This window comes from Carassius auratus, chromosome 17, assembly GCF_003368295.1.
Source record: "Carassius auratus strain Wakin chromosome 17, ASM336829v1, whole genome shotgun sequence".
NCBI lineage: Eukaryota > Metazoa > Chordata > Actinopteri > Cypriniformes > Cyprinidae > Carassius > Carassius auratus.
Window position 1 is genome coordinate 5,740,761 of NC_039259.1, and position 22,674 is coordinate 5,763,434.

At 34.2% G+C, this 22,674-nt stretch overlaps 1 protein-coding gene across 2 annotated transcripts in view; it reads right to left on the reverse strand.

The window, feature by feature from the left end:
* The window catches only part of LOC113117033 (leucine-rich repeat and fibronectin type-III domain-containing protein 2-like), a 140,363-nt gene that overhangs the window by 72,279 nt on the left and 45,410 nt on the right, over positions 1–22,674 (reverse strand). For both annotated transcript variants that reach the window (XM_026285399.1, XM_026285400.1), the window contains exon 2: positions 15,017–15,152. The gene's annotated coding sequence lies outside the window, so the exon portion shown is untranslated. The remainder of the gene's footprint in view (positions 1–15,016; positions 15,153–22,674) is intronic.

Here is a 22,674-nt window from a genome sequence, read left to right on the forward strand (position 1 = left end):
GGAAAAAGCCTGAGAAAAATAAATAAATAAATAAATAATAATCTAAATTGTTAAGTGAGTGCCAAACCAAGTGACATGAATAATCACATATCTAAACTTTTTATTTTGCCCAAATTTTTAAATTTCATACGGTAAATTTAAAAATTACATATATTTTGCTTTAAGTATCCTAATAATGCTGCATTGCTCTTATATGCATTTAAACCTAAGTAAGCCAAAGACCACCAATCCAAAAAATCCAAATCAGTCAATGTAAGCTTTGCAAATTTGCAGTAAGATGCATGCTCAACTGGAATAGTACTGGTATTTGCCTAGTTTGTATAATGCTTAGCTAACAGAGGATTTATCCTTCAGGGGCACCTGGCCTCCAACCAAACTGGCACAATTTTAACCACAGGACTTCTGAGGGTGATAACATAGTAGAAAACCTGTTTGGCTCGAGCTAAAAACATGGCAAGTAGTTGGCAGATGTCCAAGTGGTTGCTAACAAGGTGGGCCAATTCTACTGGGGAAAACATGGTTGTTTGTATCACCTGCCCTAAGGACAACAGGTATTCTTTAATGCCATCAGGAAAGCACTTCCCACCACCTACTCCTTCCCAGATGTAGATAGTGGATCCCTCACTGCTGGAGGTTCTTCTAATGCGGAGCTCAGTGTAGCCTCAATGCAGCAGATATGGTTATCGATGTAACATCCCTGCAGTGATATTTCCTAAAGTGCAGGGGTGCAGCATTCGCTTTAGCCAAGTTTTTTTTTTTTTTTTTTTTTTTTAATTATGTATGTAGCATATAGTTATTGCCTTATGCCAGGGTGTCTGATTAATTTTATGTTGAGGGACAGATATAATAAAACATCAGCAAAGGGATTCAGAACTTTTAACCCTCTGGGGTTTACGGGTATTTTTAGGGCCTGGAGAAGTTTTGTCATGCCCTGACATTTGTGCTTTTTTCAGTTGCTTAATAAATAATTAATAATAAAAAACACATTTTGGTTATTATTATTATTATTATTATTATTATTATTATTATTATTATTATTATTATTATTAATGTGGAAAAGAGCACAGTTTTTGTATATAAATTGAAAGAACAGCATTATTTGTTACATTTGTTACAGTTACATTTATTTGTTACATTTGTATTATTTACATCAAGCTTTTGTATGGTATAGTGTATATTGTTAAAACTTCATAATGTTCACTTGATTATACAGTTAATCAGGAATCATTGTTTGGAAAATGTCTAACTAGTAAAATGTTTACACATTATGTGAAACCTAATACAAGTATATAAATAAATAAAAAGAGACTTACAGTACTCATGTTTATGATCTCTGCTGAATAAAGCGCTTCATTATGTTTCTGGGTAAATGATGTCTTAGGCCGGTGACACACTGGCTGCGTGGCGTGAGCGCCGCGTGTCTGAAGCGTCCCAGAAGCGTCCCAGAAGCGTGGCGGATTCTGTGTCTTTACACACCAGAAGCGTGCCTGACGCGGCGCTGGCGCGCTGCTGCTGTAGAGGGAGACCGTTGACAGACCAGGCTCATGTCTTCATTACAACAATATATACTTTTTTCTACACACCTACACCTACGCCTACTGATAAAGGACGAAATAGATTATGTTTGACAGGTGCAATATTTGAAAATCGATAATTATTATTATTTTTTTTTTAATTACATTTATATCTGAATTTATGTCAACCTATGGACTTTCAAATATCAAAATATCAGGAAATCATATGTATTTGTGTACAAAATGACATTTAAACACATTTTCCTATTATATTTAGCCTGGAAAAGCTTCCAACACGCGCGCGTGTCGCGGTAAAAATAGGCGTCGGTTCTATTTCTAGCAAGCAAGCGTTTGCCGCCTGAGACGCGCGTCTCACGCAGGCGGTCTGTAAGCTCTAACCTGTTAACATGGGAGCCGAATTAAAAACCGACACGCCACGCGGCTGAGACGCTTGCGCCACGCATCCAGTGTGTCACCGGCCTTATTCCTCTCATCGCGAAGCAAACAACAAAATACAATAAAAAGTTGAAGAAGTCTCGCAGTCTCGCTGTGTTGTTTTCTGTAGTATGGGCGCATTCATTCAAGCCGCGCACTTCAGTGAAACATTAGAATCTCAATAGCGCATTAGATATAATGAAGGGAGACATGAAAGACTGGACATCGCTTTGTTTTCATATGGATTACTGAATCACAGAATGTTTGTTTTCTGTAGCACTTGCTTAGTTTAAAAGTAGACATTTCAAGCTTTATATAGATATACCTCTCATGTCCCTTCGTTGTGAGTATTCACTGAGTTACAGTTCATTTAAATGACGCGTTTCTAAATCAAGATTGCCGCAGACAAAGGCTGCAGACAGCACACCGTGTTTGTTATCTTTATTTTATAAATGCGCAAATGTTTTGTTGTTATTATGTATGTATACAAAAAAGTAGACCCTTTACAGATTCGATTGATGTATTCCTGTATTCGATTAAGTGTAATTTAAGTAATTTTCGGGGGTTATCAGGATAAAATGCCTCATAACGCATATACACGTGAATCGACATCAGAGGTTTAAACTGTTAAAACTTGAAGAACATGGAATTTATTCGCTTTATTTACCAAAAGAAAATTAGAAAGTCTAAAGATAGAATGGCTAAATGTCTTCCAAGCATGAGACAATCAATATAAATATCCAACTTTTTATTTTGAATGGAATTCAGACAGTTAAGGAATGTATATGGTTCAAATATTTACTTGGCAAATGCTGAATTATGAGTCATACCTGTATTTTGTTTTAGAAAATGGCTCGATGGATGGTGTGCTGCACTGATAGGTGGTGAGAAGGGGAAGATCCCACAGTGAGCCATTTCTTGTTATGACTGTGACCTCCTACTACAGCATAACTGGCAAGAAACTAAAGAAAATCTCAAATTTGCAGATGCAATGACTTCTGTGGGCTGAGAGAAAGACCACCAGTGTGTAAATGTCTTTTCAGGCATTAAGACAACAGATAGGCATGCACATGTTCCTCTGATATTCTTTTGTAGATGTCGGAGCCAGCAGTTTAACACCAGGGAACCTAATTGAAATGAAAGGAGCAGTGCTCTGAGGCAGTAGACTCGACTGCCTGCCACCCTTGTTTCTAATTATACCACCTTTTTAGACTACCAGGCAAAGGCCTTGACATAAATGAGAACATTCTGCCACATAATGTTTAACGCAGCCAGTCTTCTTCCTCCACCTTTGGCTCGCTTATTTTGTTCTACAGAATGATTCATCAACCCACTTTTTCTCTTTTGTTTGTGTGACAAGGAGATTTGATTTTGTTTTAATTTGTTTGCTCCTATCATCTTTTTTGAGCGACTGTTCTGCTTGAAATCCGTGACTTAATTTGCTGCCAAGTTGAGTGTGATTCGCTCTCTCTACCTTCTCATCTGCACCTTCTCTGCTTTATTCAGACAAGCACGCTTTCAGTTTTTATCCTGACTGCTCTCCACTCCAGGAAGAACGCTACTATCCAAGATAAACATGTTTGAAGTGGCAAAACTAACAGCCTGGAGTTCGATAACCCTCAACCTAAACTGACGGACAGGGACAACAACACGCAATGCCTTAGATGAGCATTTTATAAGAGACTCTCCAGTGGGGAAGTGCTGATCCATTGCAATAAGCATAAAAAATACAATTATAGTAAGACAAGTTTGATCACTGTGGCTTGGTGGGTTATACTTTCGCAATATAGCAAGACTCCAGAATAAATGAGCAGGGCTTTTAAATATGGAATGTCCAGCAATGCTGATGAAAATGTGTGCCCGTTTTGCAAATTAAGTGCACTTCATGAGAAGTTGTATCTGTTGATGAGATGACAGTGAATGTTTTTATATCATTAGTGAGAATAAAAGTTACGGCTTCTTTCTTTGCATGCACGTTTTAGTGGCATTATGCAAATTTTCCCATGTCGTGATGTAGACATGTGGGGCCATGTTTGAACAAGCCGTTTTAGGTATGTGTGGCTGACTCTTAACTTTTATAAAGAATATATCTTTGAATTTCAGACTTTAGTCTTTGCAGCTTTACAGATCTTCTTTATGCACCAAGAGCTTATAACAACACTCCAAAGCTAAATTAAAAATTGTAATCGCATCATATGACCCCTTTAAAAATAGCTCTAATGAGCTGGTGGGTTTATGTTGTGGTGGGCCGCTCTGTACCAAAATGTCCAGGGCCACTTTTAACCCCAGTCCACCCCTGCAGCCAAGTGAAGAACACTCTCTATGAGGTAGGTGTGCCACTGTTAAAGTCTACAATCAAGATAAGACTTCACAAGAACAAAGGGCTCACCACAAGGTGCAATCAAGGCCAGATTTGACTTTGCCTAAAAACCACTTCTGGAAAAGCATTCTTTGTACAGCTGAAATTAAGATCAACCTGTATCAGAATGACAGGAATAAATATTTCTTCTTTTTTTTTTTTTTTTTTTTTTTTTTTTAAGGCTTGGAACAGCTCATGATCCAAAACGGTGGAGCAGTGTGATGGCATGAGCGATCGTGGCTTCCAGTGGCATTGGGTTACTGGTACTTAGTGATGATGTGGCAGAGTACAGAAGCAGCAGATTAATTCTGTAGTATAGGGATACACTCTCTGCCCAGATTCGACCAAAATGAAGCAAAGATGATTAGACAGTGCTTCATAGTACAAATAGACAATGACCCAAAACATACTGCAGAAGCAACCCAGGAGTCTTTGAAGGTAAAAAAGTTGAATATTCTGCAATGGCCAAGTCAATATCCTGATTCCAACCCATTTGAGCAGGCATTTAACTTGTTAAAGACAAAACTAAAGACAAAAAGACCCCAAAACATGCTATAACTGAAGTCCACTGCAGTAAAGGCCTTGAAAAGCATCACACAGGAACAAACCCAGTCACTGGTAAATTCCATGAGTTCCAGATTTAAGGCAGCCATTGCCTGCAAAGAATTCTAAACTAAATATTAAAATGAACATTTTATGTACTGTATGTTTATATTTATTTGTCCAATTATATATGTGCCACTGGAAATGGCAGACTGTGTATAAAAATGGTTGTAATTACTAATATTTTTGTGTTATACTTTTTTTCAACCCCTTGAATTAAAGCTTAAAGTCTTCACTTCAATTTCATCTTGATTGTTTCATTTTAATTCTACTCTGGTAGCATACACTTTCAAAACTATAAAAATTGTGTCTGTGTCTAAAAATATATGGACCTGACTGTAGTTCCGATTGAGCCAAGAGTCCTTTGTTTGTGGAGTTTGTTCTGTCAGTGTTGCTGTGGGTTTTTAAATGCTTTATTTCCCCCCTACATACAAGTCTTTTTTAGCCATATGATGGACTGAGAATCCATCCAGGGTGTTCCCTGTCCATGATACTAGGATAGGCTCTATCCAAATCTGATGTATGGGTGAAAATTAGAACATTAATACATAATGAATCTGGGTCATCCGTTTTAGCAACACAATCATGATCCACATTTAATGTGAATGTAACAGACTGATTTTGTTGTGACTCAGATGCTACAAATCAATGTCTGATGAGATTGTTTGCATTTAAAGTATGTGTACATGTACAGTGTTATTATTGTCAATGATGAAAGTAAAGAATGTAGACCGAGATGTCCTTCTTTGATTTGAACTATGAACTTTTCTTGTTTTACTACCACTGTGTTGCTTTTACCTTCACCCAAAACAAATTATTATATTCAAAAAAATAAAATAAAATATATATATATATATATATATATATATATTTTTTTTTTTTTTTTTTTTTTTTTTTTTTTGCCTTAAATTCAAAATGCAGTCCTCAGACAAATATGATACATTTTCAGCAGGGCCAGAGATGATGTACTAATTGCAGTGATATTGTTCATTTGCAGCATCTCTAGATGTGATCACACAATCATAATGTGAAAGTATGGAAAGATTGTAGCAGCTGATTGTTGTTGTTGTTTTTTTTTTTTTGGCTTAAAATAGGTTTATTATTGGCAGCTATTACGCCATTCTTTTAAACACAGACATGTTTGTCACCTCCAGGGTACTCAGCCTCCCAGCTATTGTCAGAAACACAACTAAAAATATCTCCATTGCTGTGTTTCTGACCATTAGTAAAGCACTTGACATCTGAAAATGAAGTCTTTGAAAGCTTCATTTGTTCACCCATGTTTTTAAACCTTAGAGCATAACACGCCACTCATCTGAAGCAGCAAGACATGCAGACTTTTCAATGCAATGCAACAAAATTCAAGTGTAAAAATAAGTGGATAAAACCCAGATTATAGATATTTTAATCATTTACATAATCACATTATGAAAATAACAATATTAAATTTACTACCTAATCACTATGCTGCATTAATTGCATTATGGGGTGAATAAGTATAACCACTTTTGACTACTACTAATCACACTGTTTTGTGTTTATTATTATTATTATTATTATTATTATTATTATTATTATTATTATTATTATATATATTTTTTTTTCATTTTGGAATCTAAAATTTTTTTGGAGCATGTCTATGGGAGACAACTTCAACATTCTAAACTATGACTAGCAAAATTCCTAAATCGCATTCAGATGCAGGACCTCTGAATGCAATTCAAAATATGCAATTTAAAATAAGCCTTCTTAATAAAAAAAGAAAAAAAAAGAAAAAAAACAAACAAGCAATGTCAATTTTTGCACATTGATAATGAAAAATCACCACCACTAATAATTTATATATATAATTTTATTGAAATAATAATAATAATAATAATAATAATAATAATAATAATAATAATAATAATAATAATTATTATTATTATTATTATTATTATTATTATTATTATTATTATTATTATTATTATTATTATTATTATTTCAGACAGCTTTTTATATCCATCCATCTATTCTTCAAACTGCTTGTAACATCATTGGGAGGCTGGAGCCTATTCCAATATCTTGGGCCAAAGGCAAGGAAACCTGGGACTGATGGCCAATCCATCACAATGATAACATAAACACAGATATTCACACTCTCTGTAAAAAGGGGTAATGAAAAGGTTTAAGGTCTGGAAAAATAATAATAATGAAAGATTTTAGGGTTTGAAAAGCAGTGTACATAATATCAGTAACTGAACTCCAAGACAATTATATAACAAGCAATTAAAGCCTGAGCTCAAAGAGGGCCAGCTATTGTGTATCACACTTTTTCAATGGACCAGGATTTAATATCCCATACTGGCAGTTCTCATACACTCCTGACACTCTCTCTGTCCCCTGGCCAGTCACAAGACTAAAACTGTTAGTCTGCTAATTGGAAGACAAAGTTGAACAGCATTTGGTGTATATTAAATCTAATTCTGACCAAAATCCTCAACTGAGATAAAAAGGGGCAGATTAATTGGGAAAACTCAAATCGCAACTCACTTTCATGACTTTAAGGATTCTGATTCAGATTCTGAAAAGACCTTAGTTATTATTTCATAATGATTTTCATATTTAAGTATCTATTATGTCATAGTACATTAGAAGCATCTTTAAACAGTGAAGCCAAGGTGGCTCTGTAAGAACCCCAGACTGTATGTATCTATGCCAATTTTAGCTGGACCAAAATTTTTAAGTTGTATTCAGGCAACTGTAATAAGCTGTTGGTTCTGCATAAATTAAACACCGCATCCGATGTTGCCTTTTTATGACAATTAAGTTCTATTTTAAAACCAAACCAGCTTCCTTATAAATCACTGTTTTCAAACATAATACACTACACAAAATGTATTATATATATATATATATATATATATATATATATATATATATATATATATATATATATGTATATGTATATGTGTATATATATATATATATATATATATATATATATATATATATATATATATATATATATATATATATATATATATATATATACTTTTTTTTTGCTGGCTGGCTGGCTGGCTGTCATCATAATTCAGTGTTATATGTTCTTTCCTGTGATTTTTGACTCACTGAACACATTTATGGCACATGTTTGAAGTTAAAATATCACGGTCTTCATGATGCTGCTTCAGATTCCGTGCAGCCTTTGTAAAGATGGCTTTAATCTCCATTAGTGAACAACAGATTGCTTTTCCTTATATCTGTGTACAAATTATGCAGCTTTGTCAGATCTGTTTGTACAGTATGCCCATGTCAATATATATGAAGACTACTGATAGTAAGCACATTGTTCTATACTTCATGCATCCTCAGATAAAAGTCTTGTTATTTCGTCTTGCAATTTTTTTTTTTTTTTTTTTTTTTTTTTTTTTTTTTACTTGGCAGAGCTGGTAGGACAAAATTCACAAGATTTAGTGAATGCTTTTCCTTCATGTTATCATGCCATTATTTTACATGAGAGTATTCTGTTATCCAAATGAGTTTGGATTTTATTACTATGTGACAGTGACACTTAAATTCAGTTGCTTTGACACAATCTGTATTGTTAAAAGCACTGTATAAATAAAGGTGAACACTTCATTTGACAGTGTACATTTGTTTTAATTTATTTTCATTATTATTATTCGTAATAGTAGTAATAGCAGTAGTAGTAGTAGTAGTAGTAGTAGTAGTAGCAGCAATAGCCTTTATTTATTTATTTATTCAGGTTAAGTTCCAACTAATAAGACATCTTGAAAAAAAAAGCTTTCATCACAATTTCACCATAAAGTTAGGAACAACAACCATATCTCCTTCAAAAACAGCTAGAAACCTTGGAGTTATGATTGATGATCAGCTGACTTTCTCAGACCACATTGCTAAAACTGTCCGGTCCTGCAGATTTGTTTTATTCAACATCAAGAAGATCAAGCCCTTTCTTTCGGAACATGCTGCACAACTCTTTGTTCAAACTCTTGTTCTGTCCAGGCTGGACTATTGCAATGCTCTCTTGGCAGGTCTTCCAGCCAGTTCTATCAAACTTTTACAAGTAATCCAGAACGCGGCAGCAATATAAATTTTTAATGAGCCAAAAAGAATACACGTCACACCTCTGTTTATTAATTTGAACTGGCTTCCAATAGTTGCTCACATAAAATTCAAGGCATTGATGTTTTTCTACAAAACTACCACTGGCTCTGCACCCCTTTACCTAAAATTGTTACTTCAGACGTATGTGCCCTCTAGAAGCTTTTGTTCTGCAAGTGAACGCTGCTTGATTGTGCCATCCCAAAGAAGCACAAAGTCACTTTTACGGACTTTTAAATTAAATGTTCCCTCCTGATGGAATGAGTCCTTAGCCATCTTCAAGAATTGGCTTAAAACCCATCTGCAGCTCTAACTTTAACACTCACTATTCTAATTTTCTTCTTAAAAAAATAAATAAAATCTAACTACCTTTCTGATCTTTTTGTATTCTATTTTCTTTTCATTTATTATGCAATTGTGTGTGTGTGTGTAACACTAGCTTGCTCTTTTCTGTTTTCTTTTTATTTATTATATTATTTAAAATCTCATGCTATGTGTACTGTGTTAACCTAACTGAGACTTGTTATAGCACTTATATATCATTGCTCTTTTTATTGTTTTTGATTGCTTCAACTGTCCTCATTTCTAAGTCACTTTGGATAAAAGCATCTGCTAAATGAATAAATGTAAATGTAAATAACCTGATAATACTAATATTATTAGTAATGTAAGTTATAGCTTGAAATCTCATTAAATGAAATAACAAAACAATCTTAATCATCTTCAATGTTGGTTATCATACTTGCATTTAAGTCGTGTTGACTTGTTTATTTTTAATCAGCATTTCATGTCTGATTTTCATAATACCAAATTTTAGGACAAAATTTAGTAAAGAAACAGAAAGAGAAATTCATTTTAAACACATACAAAATTTGCATTTGCAATTTGTTTCTGGAAATTGCATCACTACAGCACGACTATATCTGCACAGTTGCAATACGGTGTAATACAATCTTTGTAACTAAAATATATTAACTTATTAAAACATGCTGATACAAACAAAATGTGCAAAACTCGCACATGAGGCAAAGGATAGAAATGGCAAAACCAATGACACTCAAGGGAGTCTGGTACTTGTGTGAAAAGCTCAAGGACTCAGTACTGTATGTGGAAAAGCACACAGGCACACACACACACACGCAGAACATCACTCTGCACTCTAACTAAGCAGGTTTTCACACTCATTTCTTGGAGTTTGCAGTGGAACTGTTGTCATTTGTGTGACAGGCGAGTGCACTTAATCCCTTCTCAAGAGAGAGAGCAGTGCCAGATGGCCTAGTACAGCAGCAGAGACAGTGGTCAGGTGGTGGACAGACATCCACCCTCGGAGTACACTGACATACTGCCTGACTGTCAGCAGACAGCATGTGACATGTAGGCAGTTTACTGGCAGGTCACCAGCTAATGGTTTACCTGAAGTGCTAAACATTTATACAGTCTGGAAACAACCAGTCTCCTGGGGGCTCTGGCTAAGCTGATGCCTGACAATCAGCCATCGTTTCAGTGTACTTCACAGTCATATTTTAGCATGTCAGAAGCAATCGAAAAGCATTTGGCAAAGGTTCTGTATGATACTGTTAACTTTACTACATCGTTAATAATATTACATTATGAAGAACAGTTTGTAACGGATAAAAAATAGCAACCACAATTATTGGTATTGTGTTATGAGTAGTTTTTAGTATGTTGATAAGCGGTTATTAGAGTGTTCTTGTTAGCTACGTATTAAAACCAACAAAACACAGATAAAAAGGCACATACACACACACATATATATATATATATATATATATATATATATATATATATATACACACTGGTATATTTCCTGGTATTACATTTGTGATGCAGTGCACACAGGTATGAGCTACGGGTCAAACTTTATTTTGTTATCAATTAGATTTAGCTTAGGGTTAAGTGTAGGTGATATGTTATTTTCTAAAGGTTTTTTTCTTTTTTTCTTTTTTTTTAGCATTTTTCAATGTTATTCAATGGACAATTAATTTAAAAACTGCTGCAAAATGTGCAAGAATAAAGGTGTTGCCAGATTTACATTCAGTTATTTTGTTTATAATTGAACATGCTTTAGCAGCAGTACATTCACTGGACACTTCACTTTGCAAGTGTTGTGAAACATGCAAGAAGCAACGTAATATAATTTTACAGAAATGCACCACAAGCATTTTAAATGTCCTGTGTGACACTACAGTACGTGTACAAATTAATGTTGTCTTGAAGGGTTGGCCTTTTTATTTTGGAAGCTAGCCAACTCATTTCATGCGAAATAGGAGACAAACCTGTAAACATTAAAGCTTCAGAAATGTTGTGTTTGGTAATGCTTGATAAAGGTCATGAAATGGCTTTCCCAGCCCACACAATTAACCCGCTTTCTCTGTGAGGCAGCAATCTGTTGGGAGGCAATTAAAGCCCACTGCTTCCTGTTGCGAGTCATCTTTATACTATAAGAACCTAGTTACAATAACCAACTGCAATTGTAAAACATTTTATTAACCCTTTGCTGGAGTTTCCAGGAAAGCATTACCTAAAAAAAAAATATTTAAAAAATAATTTGCAATTAATAATTGTTAAACCATTGACCTTTTCAATGACTTAGCTAGGGCTCGATTTGAGGGTGAATGTGGAGGGATGGTCCTTGTTGAAAAAAAAAAAGAAAAAAATAATTCCCTCTGTAAAACCAACCCCCTCCTTACTTTCCACTTTAGATTAATAATGGTGTGTATTATGTACAATTGGACATACAAATTAAATATTTAAATAATCTCCTTACTAATTTACAAACTAAATAACGGTGATGGGCTAATCACAACTCAATATTGTAATGTGCTGCAAGCTATGTTAATTTTTCGCACAAAGAGGTTCGAGCACATCTTTTGATGTTCTGTAAAAAAATAAAATAAAATAAAATACATTAGTGTGCTGCACGTGTAACTGTGAGGGACAGAAAGATGATATTGAGAGTGGTCACTGACTTTGCAAAAACACATCTTAACAGTCCAAAAGCATTCACTGCATGATGAAGCCTATTAGAATGCATTTAAAATATTTTTCAAAACAAAATATTTCCAAACAAAGCTGTAACAGAGCCATTGTGCGTGAGACCAACACTGTTTTGTTCCTGTTCATTTAACTGTTTTTGAACAAATCGAGTGAACCATTATTTCAACAATCCACTCATAAAGATAGTCACTTGCTTTATTTCTAATTGAATCAAGTCATTTTGAAAGATCGTTTAATTTTAAAGTGCCCCATTATGCCATTTTCACAGTTCCTAATATTGTTTTGGGAGTCTCCTACAATAGGATTACATGCATGCAAGATCAAAAATGCTTTAGTTTTCTCAAAATATGAACTGAATATCACAACATTTTCCAATAATTCTGAAATGATTCATTAAGTAGTAGAACATATTCAGTCTCTCTAAACTAGGTGTCTAACTGTCTGCAGAGTTTGGTTCCAGCCCTGCTCCAACACAGATACCATGTAGCTTTCAAATAAGGCTGAAAGACTTGATTAGTTGGATCAGGTGTGTTTAATTAGGGTTGAATCTAAACTCTGCAGGGCTCTGGCCCTCCAGGAATTGAGTTTGACACTCCTGCTCTAAACCCTTCCTTTCCGTGAGCTTGCTCTGCTCTGACTGTTCAGATGGCCTAGTCTGTTGTGATTGGCCTATGGCGTACACTGAGTGTCAGAAATTATACACCTATTTCAGTAGTTGTGTATTTTGAACGTTCTATAGAAAATATAAACATCTATTATTGATCATAGGTTGTGATTCAGTGGAGCAGATGGTCTAAATAAACAGGATACTGATCCATCTTTCAACTTCAAGCATTTTGTGAATCCCACATTGAACTCCCCGAGTTTAGAGAAGCAGTCATCAGTAGTTTGACTTGTTTGTGGGTGGGGTCAAGTTGTTTGCAGCCAGCCAATGTAGAACATAGGCGCGCATTATGCAAATGTACCCTGTGATGATTCAAATACTAAAGGCTTGTTTCAGTTCAGAGTCGATTCTTTATTTTGGGAGACAATAACTTAGTTTTTTTTGTGCACTTTCAGCTTTACAGCTTTGCAGATCGTTTATGTTCACATACAGCTACATTACACACTGCATGAAAGGCAATATTGGAAATGGCATAATAGGGACACTTTAATGATTAATTTAATTATTTATTAAAACTGGAACTTGAAGCGACCTACTGTTAATTTTGTTGTCAACTTATTTATCCATGACAGGCCTAAATCAGCTGAAGTACAAACACAAATATACACTCAGAAAAATATTGTATAATTATTGTTATCAGCAAAAATCCCCCAATTATAGGCCCCACAAGGAAGACAGTTTATAAATCATATATCATTTAATAAAGCAATTTTGTTGACGTTGTTCTTGTTAAATAAAAAATAATAATAAATTAATAAATAAACGTTGGGAACACTATTTTGATAGTGCACATTAGACATTTTGTTGACTATAAGTAACTTTGCAACTACGTCATCTACCTGTCACTCTAGCATTAGCAGACTATCTGCTTAATATTTGCTTGCATTGATATTGATTCACTCCCAACAGATATTATATTGACACATTGCAAAAAGTCATTTTTGCAAGTATAGGTAAACTTTTTCTGTTCACCAAAACCCTTACATGAGAATGTACTAATACTCAACTAATACTCTGATCAAATTTGACATGTAGTTGCAAAGTTACTTATGGTCAACAAAATGCCCAAAATGCACTACTGAAACAAAGTGTAACCAAATAAGTTAAGATTCCACTGAACCCAGTGCTCAAGCTGAGCCTCAGTTCGACAGCAAGCCAAGTTTGTTTGCCATTAACCATTAGGATTAGATAGGCAGGCGAACTCATGAATCAAAGCATATAGCACTGCCCAGAGTGAGATCTTGTACATTTAAAATATATATATCAATGCATATAGCACTGCCCAGCGTCTTCTTCTTCTTCTTCTTCTTATATATATATTATATTCAGGGTCTTCCACATATCCATCAAATAAATTGGGTCTTACTAGACAACAATAGCAGCCATAAGAGTATTAATGCTACTAGCGCTAACCTGTTCGATAATATGCCACGTCATAGTCAATATATTTTATCCTTTATTTACTTATTATTTTCATTACCTTTTTGCCTGGAGTTGTAAATCAAGTTGCTCATGCAAGACATTTACTACAACAAGAATACATTCTGGATGAAAATGCTGAACCTCTGATTCCATTCCCCTTTTTTCAACTGTTTGTTTGTTTGTAAGTTTTAGCATTTTTTGACATTAACCATCTCATATTATTGTTGCTTAGATATCAGGGGTAAAAGAACATAAAATCACACCGAAACAGCAAATGTTATATTCTTGTTGTAGTAATGATATATGATTTATAAGATGATATTACTGTGCTTAGGTCGAAGTGCTGCGAATTGCTCCTCCGCCATACATTATAGTCAAAAATTTTATCCGCTTTGGAAATTGCCACTATTTATTTTGTGTCACCATACACAAATGGGAAAAGTACATATCAAAATGTCTAAGATGAGGGAAGAACATAGTGGAATATGTAAAAACGATGGCGTTTTTCTTTAATAATCACACTATTCCATGATGCAATTTCGATTTAAATGTTATTAATTGTGCAGCCTATTACACAGTAATCAGAGAGGATATAAAAAGAATCTGTTTAAAGTAGATTTAGTCATTAGTCCAATTATCATTATTCAACAGTTTTGTTCTGAATGGTAAAGGCAGATTTCAGACCTGCTCAATGAAGCTGAAATCCAAATCTTAATCTGTATTCAGTGACATTTCATGCATGGCATTTTGAATGGCAGTGTTTACACTGACAGCAGTCACTTGCTTATACATCAAGCGAGGATCCAAACATCTCTTCTAGCGCTGACGTGTGCTGAACATCAGGCAGAATGACACACAGCAGCAGAAGAATTGCAGTCTAGTTTGTTTACTGACCTTCCCGTCTCCCTACTGGCAACAAACAATCAGAGATGTCTGTCTCTCCCTGTGCTCTCGGAGAACTGGGGCAAGGTAACTTCTCTTCCAGCACTCCGCTAAAGTAGTATTCCACCTCATTGGGTCACTTGTTCACCTGCGAGACACAGAAAATGCATTTGTCTGAACATGTGCTTTGGTGGCTCAAAGTATGTCTCATTTTAAAACCTAGATTTGTATATTTTCAGAACAAAATTTGAGCTTGTACATGTAAAAGGTATTCCGGGGTGGCTGTAGTGGTCAAAGTCACTTTATAGTATTCTGGTCACTCGCACCACTACCAGGAAACATTTGAACACACTGTTACTAATACTGGCTTTATGGCAGCCATTATCGAGTAAGATACATTTGATTTAATAGATGTGTTGAAACTGGATCTGATCCATTGTGCACAAATGGAATTAAGCAAGTGTACTCAAATAAATATATAAAAATAAATAAATACATGTCTTTTTATGGCGCAGAACATTTACCACACTACGCTATTTTTCATATTAGTTAAAGGAAAGTCAGTATTCTTCCACTGTCTCTCTTCGGGGATTCAACACTATTATCCATCTAGAGATTCACACTTTTGTGATAATGCTTCTGCTATCAGTGTCACTTTGACTGTCACATTCGCCTCTCTGAAGCTGTAGCCTGTTCCATGTTGTCATGTGTTTCACTGACGCAGTTGCTCTTGTTCACTGTAACTCGTGACAACATTTCAGACACAACACATTCTATTTAGGTAATAGCTGTCAGATGACATGTTGATGTTCTGATCATATGCTGCTGCTATGATAAGCCAAGAAAATGACAAGATTTATTCATCTTATCTTTAAACACTTCTAATAGTTGCAATTGGGTGCATCTGAGTCATAAAATGTTGCTGAGATAGATTATAAAGTATTAAACAAAAGGAAATGTTCTTACCGATGTGATGATTTTATCTTATGAAACATTATAAGACTAAAATGCGTCATCAAAATATTAAACAGTATCAAGGACACACCTGCAGGTGAAAATATGATTTATGCTATAAAATGGTGTGCAATATATCATTGGGATGAAAGTCAACTACAATTACAGTGCGCTGCTTTGAGGTGAAGATTTGCATTAGATATTGTAATCACTGTTATTTTTGATATTATCTGAAGAAAATGTGAGTATTGCTTGCAAGTATAAAACTTGCTACCACATTGCTATTGTCGGGGTTATATTTGTTTTGTCTTTCAGTTTGGTTTTTTGCTTGCCTTACAGTCCGTCTGTCTTTTCTTGTTTGTTGCATTGGTTACTGATTCAAGACACACACCTGTTTGTAGTTGAGTTGCTTGTTAGCTTGCTTTCTTTCTTAGTTCTCCAGTGTAAATATAGTCCTCTGTTTCCTTGGTTGTCTGTTCTTGTTTGGTTGCTATCTTTATATGTTAAGAGCAGGGCTGGGAAGGTTACTTTTAAAATGTATTTCACTACAGATTACAAACTACAAGCTTTAAAACGTAATCAGTAAAATAGTTAGATTACAAAGTTTTAGTAACTTAATCTAAATACTTTAGAAATACTTAAGCTTTGTCACACAAAGGAACATATTAACTTGATGTCTTGTTTTTATGCTTTCTGACATCTACCAGCCATACGATTTGTGTTTTCTTTGCATTTTATTTTTAACAACAATTCTATAAAAAAAAAAAAAAAAAAATAGTTCATTTAAATATTCCAATCTATATAAATTCAATTTGAATACAATTAATGGGATTCTGTGCTGTTTCATGCTGCATTCCAAGCTTCAAAACGAATCCAGACACACCAAACACATAATAAAAGTAGACAAAACATCTGGCACAGTTGTCCATGTTATACAATAGATTTGTTTAATGAGTGGACCAAACTTTATGTGAAAAAGAGTCGCAAAAGAATCGCTGAGTCAAAATTGACAGGGCTCGTTTCCCACGGTCACAAGCAAATCGTTATTAATGATGCTTTTTTTGAAAAAAAAAAAAATAATAATAATTAAAAACAAAATGGACCGATTTTACCTTTGTTATTGAGACGCAAATGTCACTCTCTGACAGCACGGATCCAATATAATAATGCACAGGAGATTTCTTTCTCCACTCTATGCATTCCCTTAAGACATAACTGTCTGTGTTTACGAGAGAATACTTGCAGACACAATTATTTTGAGATATTTTTGTGTCTATGTGTTCATTCAGAAGCAAGGATTCACGAAAGATGAATCAATTCTTTGTAAGCACATTGTCTGAAATGCTGCTCTCAGCGTGTGCTTGGAATGAGTGTGAATGATTTAAAAAGCTTGAATCTGCAAGATTTAAAAAAAAAGTGCAAACGATCCGCTTCACCCCTTCAAGCGAGTGAACAACGCGAATCAATGTAGGAATTTTCCATCACTATTTAAGTTAGCCCATTGGGCAGAGCGATGATGCATTCTGGAGCCCGACTGGAAAACACAATGGCCCCGGGATGTTAGGCTTGCGATTTTCCGAGCCTGCACCTCACCATTGGTTCCTACACTGGTTTCGTTAAATAAAATAAATTATTGTTTTAAAAGATTGTCACAAAAAAATCATCTGTTGATTAAAAAATGTAAAGCTATCGTTTGACTTTATAAACTGTAAATTCCTGCATGATTCGTATGGATCTCTTAACTAAATGCAAAGTGTGAGTTCTAGGAGAACATTTGTGTCGCGATGATGAGCATGTAGTGACTCCACTCACTAGGAGTCACTAAATGAACAGCTGCTGCGCACAGTTTTTTTTTTTTTCAACTGATAATCAGTCACAGTATTGGTTAAAATCCCCAAACTGTTTACTTAAATATTAAATTAATAAATGACATCAAGATAAAATCTAAAATACTTTTCAGATGTAACTGTAATCAGATTGCCCCTTATTTGAAATGTTATTATAACGGAATACAGTTACTCATATTTTGTATTTTAAATATGTAACGCCATTACATGTATTTTGTTACTCCCCAGCCCTGGTTAAGAGCTATTTTGATTCCTGAGTATAATGTTCATTTTGGGTGTGTTAATAAAAAGAGGCTGGCTGAATTTTAGATCCTGTACTCAGAACTCATCCTTTGCTGCAAACAAATGTGATAGCTGAGGAATTGTAGGTGATAAGTTTGAAATTGTTTTTAGCTTTTATTGGTGTTTGATAGATATCCCAAGTCAAAACAGTCTGTCCTTAATCTCTATGATACATATTCTGATCTCTCTATATTGTAACATCTGCCCTGTTTGCCCTGAATAATAATAATAATAATAATAATAATAATAATAATAATAATAATAATAATAATAATAATAATAATAAGGCTGAAACAGCCTAAGCTAAGCTTTTTAGCTGGTCAGATTGGGAAAACCAGCTGAACACTAGCTTTACTTTTAGCAAATATGTAGTAAATATCCAGTCAAAAAATGTGTATAGGGCAAACCCTTTCAATAATTTAGTTTATAATTTATATATATTCTCAGAAAAGACAGGACAAAACCAAACCTTCATAGAGAGCAGCTTCAATATGACATTATTAATGTCCAATTAAACATAGTGAACTGGACTTCAACCGCATTTAAAGTTGTTTTCTCACTCTTTTATGCAGATCCAGCAATTATAATGATAGTTCATAAAAACAGTCTCTTCCCCTCATTGTTTCCCCATAATATATCTCTCTGAGGTTAAGAACAAGAGATAAGTGGATCAAAGAAACCCTTATCACAGCATTAACAGGCCAAGAAGTTTTCAATAAAAGACAGAACATTTCATCAGTCACTCAAGAAAAGATGTTCACAAAATACATTCATCAACTTCAAAACTTTAAGATGAAAGTTGGATCGGTGAAGACAAAAGAATCAATCTTGCATATTATATATATATATATATATATATATATATATATATATATATATATATATATATATATATATATATATATATATATATGTCTTTCAAGGTTGAGAGGGTCAAAAAAGCCCTATTGCACAGCTAATGCACCCTTTTATTACACAGCAAACCATTGAAATATGAATGAATAGAACCACATCTGCTAATTAGGTGACATAAACAGACGCCAAACATAGAGAATTAATTATAGTAATTAGTAATGTTGCTGGCAAAGCTTTGCCCAGAGATGTGATACTACACAGCATCCACACCGGGAATCATTTTAGATAACTGAGGCAGAGAAACGGCATAAATATTTATGATTTCTGAGGCATATCTTTAAACAGTTGTAAAATAACATTTTCAGACAGCCAACTTATGTCCGGGGTCTGAAATATTCATGAGTGATGATGGAGTGGTTTTTGGTCAGAGATCTAATTTTATGATATGATGCTTCACACAGTGATGACCTTCAAGACAGGCCAATCGCTGTACATATTTTATCAAAGTGACCTACTGACTCATTTATGTCAGCCTACTGCATTATTTAGGCACACATTTGAGCTTGATACGTTAGAATTTTAAAAGAAAAGATCTCATAACATTTGAGATTATAAATGAATTTGTCATAATGATTATCTTTCATCATGTTTTTTTTTTCTTTTTCATTGAAAACATCTTTACCACAAACCACTTTGCATACGCAGCGAGGCAAAGAGTAAGCTGATTAGTTATATTGTTGGATTAGTTCTTACAGATTTTATTTCATAAATCTGCTCTGCGTAATCTGAAATCCGATTGAAATTGTACCTCAGCTGTGACATTTTATCTTAGAGCCAGATCAAATGACAAAAGCATAGGTACGACTTAGAAATTAAGCTCTCGTGTGTTGTTTTGGAAAATGACTAATCACAATAATTAATTCAGAAAGCTAATCACTCCAATAAAAAAAGGCAGTTGTGAAATGCACTGAGGGAAATTCTGCTTATATTACATGCTTCAGCAACACACCTTGTACATCTGCAACAATGTGCACCCTTCAGGGAATGTTTAATAAGCGCCATTAAAATCTCTAATGATAAGGCAGACTGGCTGCTTTTCATTTTTTTATGCACTCTGCAATCGAAAACCCTCCAAAGCAAGTGTCAAGGCCCAATTTGTAAGTTGTCTCGGGGATGAGGAATTCCTTGAGCTCCATAATTCAAACAATTCCCTAATGAATCTGTCTTTCAACATGATTGGCAAAACAGCTTTTTGTAGTCTCGTTTGCTAGTCACCATCTGAGATGTTTCTCCATTGTCTTAAGTATTGTGCTGTGCGATATTCTTGCTTGAAGAAACCCAGAAGCTTTGATTAAATCAAATTAAAATTTATGCATTTAGCAGACACATTTATCTAAGCGACTTACAGTGCATTCAGGCTATCAATTTTTTTCCTATCATGTGTTCCTGGGGAATTGAATCCCAGTTTGATAGCGCAATAATCTACCAATTGAGCTACAGGAACACAACACTTTGATGTATAGAATGTGGTCTGATTTGTATTCATAGGCACAGTGTTAACATATTGACAAGCAGAAACTAAAACAAACCTTTTCATATATGATCTGTAAATATTTACAGATGTTGAAATGTTTTAAAAATTCCTAGATGCCCACATACTATTATTTGTTTAACATCAAATTTATGTTAACATGCTGGGTGATTTCCAAAATAATCATTATAACCACACACAAGTATAAAGTTTTGTTTTATATAATATTTAAAAAATAAAATAAATAAATATGAAGTTTGTATGTGCTTTATAAGTACTAATAAACCGCTAATAAGCTAGTTATATGCATGTTCTTAAGCAGCTAGGTAATAGTGAGAATTGGTCCCTAAAGTGTTACACCGCTCACATACTCTGAACAAATAAAGATTTTCTCTATTGTTTTGTTGTTGTGGTCTTTTGTTGTTGTTTTATCTCTATACATGAATAATTATAGCGTTGTATTGTTTGACCATTTGACAGTTCTATTTTCACACTTATTTAATTTGGCACATCAGTATCTTGTTGTCTTGAGATGTTGCAGGATGAAGTATTACTCTTGAAGTGCTTCACATAAGCAACATCCAACATCATAGCATAGTTTTGACACACTGTACACTTAATTTATCAAAGAAACCATAATTACATAGTATTAAATAATTTAACCATTGCAAATGAAAACAACAGTTTTCAGCTATTTTGTTTACTTAGTTAATTAACCCATAATAATTCTCACCATGTTGGGAGAGTTTAAGTCCTGGACTGAATGATTCTTAGTCTAGAGTAAATGATTAAATCTTAAAACAAACAAATGAAGACTTTAATGATGTCACATTCTAAATACTAATATGCAGTTGGTACCCTCTTCGCATCTCAAACAGCTTCAACTCCTCTTTGAAGGCTTTCCACAAGATTTTGGAGTGCTTCTGTGAGAATTTTTGCCAATCATCCAGTAGAGCATTTGTGAGCTCAGGCACGGATATTGGACAAGAAGGTCAGGTTCACAATCTCCTTCCCAGTTCATCCCAAAGGTGTTCGATGGGGATGAGGTGGGCCAGTCAAGTTCTTCCACCAAACTCATCCAACCATGTCTGTAAGGGCCTTGCTTTGTGCAATGGGGCACAATCATAAAGAAATAGAAAAGGGCCTTTTTCAAACTCTTCCCACAAAGTAGGAAGCATAGCATTGTCCAAAATATTATGGTACTGGTTGCTGAAACATAAAAATTTCACTTCACTGGAGGGGCCTAGCCCAACCCATAGAAAACAGTAATATGCCACCAAATTTTACAGTTGGCACAATGCAGTCGGGCAAATAATAATTGAAGCGTGATTTGTCACTCCACAAAACATTTTCACTGCTCCAGAGTCCAGTGTGTAGGGTGCTTTACACAACTTCATCCAGCACTTGGCATTTAACTTGATAATGTGAGGCTTGCATGCAGCTCAAGTTTGCCGTTTCACAAATAAAAAAATAAAAAAAATAATAAAAAAACACAGTACACTTCATTACAAACCTCATATATATATATATATATATATATATATATATATATATATATATATATATATATATATATATATATATAATTTGTTCAGTCTCCTGTTTATGCCATGTGCCAGTGTTTATTAATTTATTTTTTTTGTATATTTATTTGTTTTTGTATTTTTTTATTAATTAAAAAGCTCTCTGTGTTTTGATTTGTGCATACAGTACTTTGTATAAGAAAGACAACAAACTCTTGAAAAGGTCTATACATTGGCTATTTGGCAATATAATACAGATACAGAACTAGACTAATATGTTTCTTTGGTGTGTCTCTGATACATATTTTCAAATGTGAGCATGAGTGTAAATGAAGCAATAACAGGCACCACTTGTAGAGAATATATCATTCCTCAAACCCAGCACATACAGGAGCACTATTATAGTAGCAGAAATGCTATATACTATACTATATAAAAAAATACTAAATACAAAAATATACTAAATACAAAAATAATTTTGTCTCATGACATTTTATTCAGTCTTCAGATGTACATTCATGTAAAACCTGTGAACATGCTTAAATACGACATAGTTGTGGGAACATGTTGCTGGTTCTTATTATGCATTTTGAATAATGAAATGTGTACTATGAGGAACATGTATAATTGATGTGAGTTTAACAAGATGTAACAGGATGTTTGAATTAGCGAAACAGA